The sequence below is a fragment of the Poecilia reticulata genome, chromosome 12 (assembly GCF_904066995.2).
Source record: "Poecilia reticulata chromosome 12, P_reticulata-male-v2, whole genome shotgun sequence".
Classification (NCBI taxonomy): Eukaryota; Metazoa; Chordata; class Actinopteri; order Cyprinodontiformes; family Poeciliidae; genus Poecilia; species Poecilia reticulata.
Window position 1 is genome coordinate 30430348 of NC_088841.1, and position 10011 is coordinate 30440358.

Sequence of the window (10011 nt, forward strand, 5' to 3'; positions counted from 1 at the left end):
AACCAAGTAGTAGTAAGCTTGACTTCTCAGCAGCGATGTGGTGCAGCGTTGTGTAGTACAGTTCCTGTCCTCGGTCGCAGATGCAATTTGTTGTTCCGGTTTGATGTTTCCTTGATTTTATTACTCTGCCTTCTAACTGTCCCGGTTCAGGGCTCCAACAAATTCCCATGTACATGAGTCTCTGAGTCCAACACACATAGGGTCCCTGAACCGCCAGTCACTCTGGTTGCCCTGAGAAGACAGGAAAACTGAGCAGTATCTTATAGTACAACATGTTCCAATTAAAGGTCTTCATTGCTTGTATGGAGAAATCCTTGATGCTCCTTATTGGATTCTAAAGTCCTATTAATAATTCACATGTGACCTGCGCATGAGGACCTTCCATATACATTTAACATATTGTCCATGTCATATTATTACCACCTCAACATTCCTCCCCACCATCACTCAGCGAAAGATCATCATAAATCAGAATTGAACAACCTGTGACAATACAATATAGGAATTTGATAAAAAGAAAACAGTTCACACAATATCCAATGTGGTTGATCCGAATCATGTCACTACAGAATCAAATTATCCATCTAGATGCATAATAATGACATCACCTTTGCAACCTAACGGTGTCAGTTCCCCCACTTATCACAGTCTGCTTGTTCACAGTCCCATGGTTGTCCAGGAACCACGACTCCATCGAGACACAAAATAACAAAAAAAATATATAAACACATCAGTAAAATAACTTTCAAAACAACGTCACAGTAACAATCACAACCTTAAGGAACATTTCATGAAGGATGTAACAATCAGGAATTATCAATTCTCAACTCAAAGGATATTCTTGCTTCAACTCACTCAGCCAGTACTCAGATTCAGCCATTTTCCTGGGCAATCTGCTCTACCTGATTGCAGTTCCTGAAACATAGTTCTGATGGGAATATACATTAAATGGGATTGAGTTATGTTTGGGATTATTTAAATTTATTGATCAGGGTTTTCATGCAAGAGAAAGAACAAGGAAAGAAGCAAAGGTAAACAGCGATAGAAACCGAAACAGAAACCCCCTTCTCCTCTGGAAGACCTCCATCTTCTCTCAAAGGATGTAGAAACATTTAAGTTGTTGGTATGTATGTAGAAGCATAGTTTGGTCAGATATGCTGGATACCTTTAGTTCAATCCAGCGCTGTGAAGCTTAACTATTCACATTATCACAGGAGTCATCTCTACCACACAGCGCTTATGTAATGGCTAGGTATAAATTGTGAAAATACCCCCCTATGACCATAACTACCCAACTATGGAAAAGGAAATTATCAATTGAAGTGTCCAAATCAATATCCATCAACTATTTAGTTTATTTTTAGTGCCACAACTGTCAATTATTGATAGTTCTCAATTTAGTTTTACAAATGTGATGAAACTTTTCCCTGTACATCTTATAACATAACTGTCATAAAATCTCTTCTCCTGATTCCACCTTCAATTCAACACTATGCTACTCATTTAGAATATAATATGTCCATTTATTTATTAAAGGCCATATAAGGAATTTGTCTTCAAGGTTGTACTTCAACCTGTCAGCAGTTTGTTTCCTATTAGATTGCATACATTTCTTATGTCAAGCCCATTGATTTAATTTTAACTGGTTCGTGATTTGGAATTAAATAAGATTGTTGCAGTTTTATTCTACATTTAACTCTTTTACATAGTCTCTAACTTTCAGTTGTCATGGTAGATTTTATGCCATAGGTAAAAGAAGCCTCAACTTAAGTTTACTTCTTAATTTTCAACCAAGTCTTTCAGCAAGCTTGTTGAATTTCGTTCCTCTGTGAAATGTTTTGCCTCCCCAGCTTAGAAAATGTTAACCCTTCTTAAACTCTCTGGATTTGCTTTTGTGCTGAAAAGGTGCTTGTGAATTAAAATTACATTACCTTGAGTACTTTAATTTAATTCCACTAGAGTAATCTTACCTAATTGCCAACCCATTTATTAAAAATTCTTCTATCTGAAGAATAACTGTTATAATATTAAATGTACTGTAAAGGTGATCACAGTCAAAATACGTTTTACACCAAGATTGAATCTGCAGGGAAAGAAAACTAAACAAACTGACGGCTTTAAAACTTTTACACAGTAATATTTCATTTTTAGATGAAATTCTTCATTTTAATTTTTTACCCTTAATTTTTCTACTATCAGAAGCAGTATGTTAGAAAATGCAGCAAACAAAGACATTTCTACGTTAAATTTAAATATTGTAGAGTTAAATGTGAGGCCGACTGTGTGACAGATGAACCTCGACCCAAACTGAAGAATGAGGAAACATTCCTGCACAGCAGAGACACAAACTCATAAACATCTTCCAGTAAACGCCTTCAGTGATTAAAACCTGTTTGTAACTTTGCAGGTTTTAATTTTTCCATTGAAATGTTTGAAACAAACCAGTTAAACAACTTAAAGCCTCCAGGCTAAAAGAGGCCGAAGCTTAAAGAACATTATGTTCAGAATGAAAGAGGTTCAGGTGAGAATCAAAGTTTCCTTCAGATCAACATTAAACAAGATTAAATAAATTAATAAAATCTGTATTTGATAATATGAACATATCAGAGTCGTGTCAACATGTGGAGAAAATTCAACATTTCAAGGTTCTTGGCTCGTTGGCTCAGATCAGAAGAAGCAGAAACTATTATTAGTTTTATTGCTCTTGTGTTTCTGAGCAGAAACTTGTTGGTTGTTAAAGTTCTTAAAAGATAAAATTGAAAATCTCCATTAATTTAATAAAATATTGATTCAAAATACTAAATATATTTAAAACATAAAGAACATTTAAACCAAAATGTGAATTTATTGTTTTTAAACATTTATTTCCTGGTATCAATGATCAGACAGGATTCCTGTCATTTCAACAGGTGAACACACCTCTGCTGTCAGAGGGGGCGGAGCCTGAGGTTGGTCCGGTTCAGGTTCTGGAGAATCGGGTACAGTTCTCCAGTTCGCTCCGACTCGGTTTGTGTGAACAGAAGGAGAATCTAAGGTGAGTTTTAACTCCACTTTCTACTGGTTTCCAGTCCTGACTGGGTTTTCTCTCTTTGAGCTGCTGGACAGAACCAGAACTGGGCCTGGTTCTGGTTCTGGTTCTGGTTCTGGTTCTGGTTCAGAGCTGCAGCACCTGATTTCAACCAGGATCTCTAATTTTCTCTGAGTTTTCATCTGTAACCCAGACAACCAGCTGAGTTTGCTCCCAGTTTCATAGTGGAGTCAAACTGGTACCAGTAGGTTCTGAGTGTTTGTGGCCCGGTTGAGATATCTGGGTTCTGGTTGGTGGATGGAAAATATTTCAATATGAAGTCAATAATTTATTGATCAGAGAGGATTTATCTGGGCTTTTATCAGCAGATTGAATCAGAGAGAGAACTGAGCAACTAGATGCTGAAACACAGACTGCTGCAGGAGGAAAAACAAGCAAATCAAAGTGAAAGTGAGATATAAACTTGCTACAATTGGCATATATAACTGGGATGAGTTGTCAGTATTCAAGTTTTCAGCTACATTCAGCGACATTGCTCAGAGAGGCTCAGAGGACCAGAACAGGTTAACACTGAGGCATTGAAGTGCTGGTGTCTCATTCCTCTAATACTCCACGCTAATTATTGTAAATGGCTTGTGCTGGTGTGTGGAATCTAGGAGTAGAGCCCGCCCTCCAGGTTTTTGCAGTCTCCATCTGGTGGTCAACTGAGAGAAGACAGCAAAGAGGAACTAACCCCACAAAACCCTAGTTCCAAACAGAAATGTGTTCATTTGAATTTCCCAGACAGATTAAATCCTCTAGATGGCGCCACATCTCTGCTTTAAGACTGATTTCAACAGGAAAATTTCTGGAAAAAACAAACAGTTCAGAGAGAACAAACTCATTTAGTAAACACACTGAGGATCACCTGTAACACCTGCATTTGTCTCTGACTCAAAAGAAACTAATGCAGAAAAAGAACAGAGGGAGAATTGAGCAACTACATCGTAATTACGGATATTGTCCAGTCAAATGACAGATCCAGTGACGTCATTTGAGATATCTTGAACGGATTTTGACTAGTCAAAATGTAATTGAAAAGATCTTGAATTATTATTCTTACGCAGAATATAAAGTCAGATATCTTAAATTACCATTCCGGATAGTCAACATGTAGTCTAATCAAAATGCATTTTTAGATATCTGGAAATGTAATTACAAATAGTCAGACGAAACCGAATTTATGTTAAAACGGCTTGCCATACAGGTACGCATATTGAGAAACGCCCTTTGTTCTCATTAGTGATCGACCAGCGCATGCACAAGAGTGATCATTAAGTGCTTGAAGCACCACCTCTGGCGGTCAGGAGGGATGAAATAGAACTGTAGTTTTTCTAAAACTGCATATTAAGATTAAATCCTCTAGAGGGCGCCACATCTCCACCTAAAGACTGATTCCAATATGAACATCTGGGGAAAAAACAGGAAACAGTTCAGAGAAAAAACTCATTGAGTAAACAACCAGAGGATGAACTTTGACACCTGAGAATGAACTTTACACCTGCCTTCGTCTCCGACTGAAATCAAACTAACTCTGAACAAGGAGAACAGAGAGAGAACTGAGCAACTAGACGCTGAAACACAGACTGCTGCAGGAGGAAAAACAAGCAAATCAAAGTAAGTTCAGAAAGTTTCTACAGGAGAGACAATGACTTCTAGGTCTGACTTTCTGTCTGCTGTGTTTTCAGCTTCACTCTGAGACAAAATGGCTTCCAGATCAGACGATGATCTCAGCTGTCCGATCTGTCTGGAAGTATTTAAGGATCCGGTTCTTCTGTCATGTAGCCACAGCTTCTGTAAGGAGTGTCTGCAGAAATGTTGGAGAGAGAAACCAGGAAGAGAGTGTCCAGTTTGTAAAAGGAGATCTTCTAAAGATCCACCGTTAAATCTGGCTTTGAAGAATCTGTGTGAGTCTTTCTTACAGGATAGAAACAAAAATGCTTCAGAGGGTCTCTGCTCTCTGCACTATGAGAAACTCAAACTCTTCTGTCTGGACCATCAGCAGCCAGTTTGTATCGTCTGCAGTCATTCAGATTTACACAAAAACCATGAATTCAGACCCATCGATGAAGCTGCTCAGCAACACAAGAAGAAGCTTCAGGAAACTCTGGAGCCTTTAAAGGAGAAGCTCTCTTCCTGAGAGAACTTTAATCCTCTCAGGAAGAAAGTTCAGGAGAAGTTTGATCAGACAGCAGAACACCTGAAGGTCCAGGCCCGACACACAGAGAGGCAGATTAGGGAGCAGTTTAAGCAGCTTCATCAGTTTCTAGCAGAGGAAGAGGAGGCCAGGCTGGCTGCACTGAGGGAGGAAGAGGAGCAGAAGAGAGGGATGATGAAGGAGAAGATGGAGGCTCTGAGCAGAGAGATAGCAGCTCTTTCAGACACAGTCAGAGCCACAGAGGAGGAGCTGAGAGCTGCAGACGTCTCATTCCTGCACAACTACAAGGCTGCAGTGGAAAGAGTCCAGCGCTGCCCCTGCTGGAGGATCCACAGCTGCCCTCAGGAGCTCTGATAGACCAGGCCAAACATCTGGGCAACCTGGCCTTCAACATCTGGAGCAACATGGAGACCATGGTGACCTACACTCCTCTGGTTCTGGACCCAAACACGGCTAGTACAGACCTCCATCTGTCTGAAGATCTGACCAATGGGAGGAGAGGAGAAAAACAGAAGCTTCCTGGTAATCCAGAGAGGATTAATAGATGGCCACGTTCTGTTCTGAGTTCTGAAGGTTTTAACTCAGGGAACCACAGCTGGGATGTTGATGTTGGAGACAGTGAAGGCTGGAACCTTGGTGTGATAGAAGATTCTGTTCAGAGGAAGGGAGGCATAGGTTCTGCATTTTTGGCTATATGGTTTTCTTCAAGTAAATATTCAGCATATTCTCCACCAGCTCCTCGCACACGTCTCTCAGTCCAGAAGAATCTCCAGAGGATCAGAGTGAATCTGGACTGGGACAGAGGAAAACTGTCCTTCTCTGATCTGGATACTAACACACACATACACACCTTCACACACACCTTCACTGACAAGATGATTCCATTCTTCGCCACTGATAAAACATTAAAGATCGTACCGATGAAGATCTCAGTGATGAAGCAGCAGCTCTGATGATCTTAGCATGAAGAACAAAGTCCGATAAAAATGTATTGATCAGAATGAAACTGAGTTTTAAAGAGGAAACTGGAGATGATCTGATCATCTGGAGATGATCTGATTCTAAAATCACTCAGAGTGAGAGGTCTTGTTTTTTTGTTCATCTCTGGGTAATTATTTCTGTTTTTCAGATACTGATGTATTAAAAAATTTGATTTTATTGAATATGTGAGCAAATGATCTCAGCAATGTGTTTAGTTTACAAACTAAATATTTAATATTAAATATTAACCTTTTGAATCAAATATTTAGTTTATAACTCTGACATTTATAAATGTATGAAAAACATGGTGAAAATATGGCCTTAAAAGAATGATCATAAATTAAAAAAAAAACATTGTTATTTTTTATAATGTAATGATTTGTGGGCAGATTCTAGTTTTATTTTTTACATTTACTCTTTTAATCAGTTAATATATTATTCCTGTTTCTTGTGATAAATAACTATGTGCTGAAGGTCAGTGTGAGGTCAGGGATGTCTGAGTCCAGGTGAAGGTTCGTTCCTACAAGGTTATTTTGTGCTTCAGCTAGAAAACAGACGTTTCACCTGCAGCTAAAGAGGGAAGAGCTGAACAGAGTCTAGGGAAAAGTTATTGTGTGGTGATTTGTTATTGGTAATTGCTAATTAGTTATTGTATTTGGTCTCTGGATGATGTTCTGAGATCCCAAAGATATATCTTTGTATCTGTCGAGGAATCTGGTATGAGTATGTGAGATCTGTCCAGGTATACGCAGAAACATGGAATAAAGGCCTGAGAAATAACAGTATACCCTGAATAATGATTAAGTGATGATTATAAGTGATAAGTGTTTATAAAGTGACAATACACAGGCCAATGAAGAAATGTCTGTAATGTATGATCAAAACATGTATTCTGAACTTTTGATTAATTAAGTGTTATAATAATGTATACTCTGTACTCCTAATCAGTTGATGTTCTGTACTTATAATCAAGTGAATGATAATAGTTTACATTATGAAAGGCTGGAGGTTATACTTTTGAGTCAACTAACAAATAACATGATTATATATAACAAATAACATGATTATATAAAATCAGCATGTATTATTAAAAATCATGGATACTGTGGTAAGGGAAAAGAGTACTTCTCACTGAGCAAAAGGCTAGGGACCGAAGGGTGAGTCATCAAATGGGGAAGGGAAGCAAGGGTGCGGCAGGACCGGAAACAGATGGTCAAGGGGGAAAAGGGAACTGCCTCGATGGAAAAGGGAACTGCCCCGATGAAGCGAGGAGACAGGAATGAGTCATTGGAAACTTGAGAAAGAGCCCGGTACTTTCCACAGGCAGCCCTGCCTCGCATGACATCAGGTACTGACATAATGCGATGGGCAGGTTCCATGGAAACAGTGCATAAATACTGATGTACGGGACAGAACGAGCATTCTTCGTCCGCAGCGCAGAAGAAGGAGTCATCAGAGGGAGCTGTCTAAAGATCAGCGGAGGATTACACCGAGGGACCAAGGGAATCTACTCCACGACTTCACGCTGCCTAGAAGGGACGAGCTCCACCCGCCACCAACCCTGGTTCCAGATCTGACCTAATCCTCTGCCTCTACTCAACGCTCTCAACCCCGGCGCAGCTGACTTGGGGAAGAGACGGAGGTCTTTTAAAGACAAAGAGTCTGCATGTTTAATGGAAAGCGTGAGTCTTCTCTCCGCTTCTCTTCAGTAAAGAGGACTTTGCTCCGGCTGGACAAAGACTCTGACCAAGGACCTCAAAAGATTACAGCTGCCGAGACCAAAGACCATCGGGTATGAGTTGACCAGCTTCCCCCAAAGCCTCGCTCAGTGAATTTAGTGAAACAGGTTAGGAAGGAGAACAAGGAAAGGAGGTGATTAATCCTAGTTGATTTCATTATATTTTTGCTTCTTTTATAACTCTTGGAAATTAATTTGTTGTTATATGCCCCTGCCAAAGCTTGCTTAATAAAATTATAATTCTAAAATTCTAATGAGAATTGTGAACAGTGAGTTTAATTGTGTCAGTCTTAATTATTATTGGTTCTCCTAAGTGTGGTAAAGTTAACATACATGATTCTAAAAGAATGGATGGCTTTGTGTTTTCCTCTGGTGAGTGTTAAAATAATGACCCTGGGACTTAAATCTAAGTCACTAAATTTAATCTAGCCGTTAACAAGTGCCGTTATTTTAGGAGAGGAGCTACCGTTAACAGGAGTGGTTGTAGGGGTTATCTCGCTGTGAGGGCTACTCAGCGGATTGCCCCTCAACTGAAAAGGGTCATAACTTCTGGATCGAAGGTAGTCAGAGCTAGACGAGTCCTTTCCGACCCCAGTTTAAACAGATAATTCTCCACAAACTATCGCTAGGGTAAGATCCGAGTTTCTGGGGGGTTTTCCGGACCTGTTGGACAGAGAACTGGGCAGTAGTGAGACCGAAGAGTTGTGAGGAGTGGGCGGGACTTACTATTGGGTAGTAACAGACATATCCTTGTATTCAATAAATCAGACTAATTTTACCTCTCTGACTTTGTGCTGCTTTAATCCTTTGCATAAGGATGTAGGGGAGATTTACTGATCTTAACAATTTGGTGTTTCCTCCCGGTTCTTGTGAAGGATTTATGGATTTGCAGTCCTGATCACTACAGATCCAACTCTGAGGGTCGACCCGATAAATCAGGACAGCAGAAACCTGTTGCAGTTGAAACTGTCTAATTCTGCAGGTTGAGCTCACTAAAGCAAGAGTGTTTGTATCTGAGGCCTCGTTCAACAAAGTCCAATAAAAACTTACTGATCAGATTGAAACTGTGAGTTTTAAAAAGGAAACTGGAGATGATCTGATCATCTTCTTCATCTCTGATCAGATTCAGATTCGTCTCCAGGCTGCTGGAAGCAGCAGGGCAGTGTTAATCTTTCTCATCTGACTCTTTAGTCTGAGTTCAGCTCTGATTCTGAAATCACTAAGAGTGAGAGGTCTTGTTTTTTGTTCATCTCTGGGTAATTATTTCTGTTTTTCAATAACTTTGTTGTATCAAAATATGTAGATTTTATGGAATATAGGATTATTTTTGTGAGCAAAAATGGTCCCAGCAATGTGTTCAGTTTACAAACTAAATATTTATTTTGATAACTAAATTATTTAGCTCCAAACTGAATATTTAGTTTTCTTCTGTCTGATTTTGTCTTTTTTATGGATCATTGTCATTTTAGTCCTTAAAATACCAACATTTCCTCATAACTTCATATTTTATTCTGTCTGATGATGTAAGTTTTAAATATTAAATGATGTTTTGATCAGTCGCTTTTTTACCAAATAGATTTTTTCTCTTTCTTGAATCATTTATTGGACAAATACTTTTACTTTTACTTTAGTAAATAAATGTTGAAGTAGTACCACTCTTACCGAAGAACAACTTTTGACTGAGTAACTATAATAATTTCTTAGGGTAATTATTAATAATTAATTAGATAAAAATGGCAAAGTCATGGCATTACTTGATGTTTAAGAAAATAAAAGCCAAATGGATCAGTCTAAAAATACAGGAGATAAACCTTCAAGACAAATGATGTCAAATATAATTTGGACTTTATGGTTTTCTTGATCTCGTCCTTGCAGCAAATATGAGGATTTATTGGAAGTCTTTTTTTGATTCGGTCACATTTTTATCAGGCAGCCCTAATTGTAGGGACAAAGGTTGGTTGTATGACTACACTGTAACTCATTGAGCTGTGTTTAGTTGTGTCTGCTATCTCCTACTCTCCAAGTCAAATAAATTTAGTGAGTTTGAGATTTGATACCTAAATGTGA

The 10011-nt window shown here is 38.8% G+C and overlaps 1 pseudogene; it reads left to right on the forward strand.

Annotated features, from left to right (window-relative positions):
* Positions 1-4772: 4772 nt before the first annotated feature.
* LOC145554407 (nuclear factor 7, ovary-like) lies at positions 4773-6197 on the forward strand (annotated as a pseudogene).
* The last annotated feature ends 3814 nt before the right edge of the window (positions 6198-10011 follow it).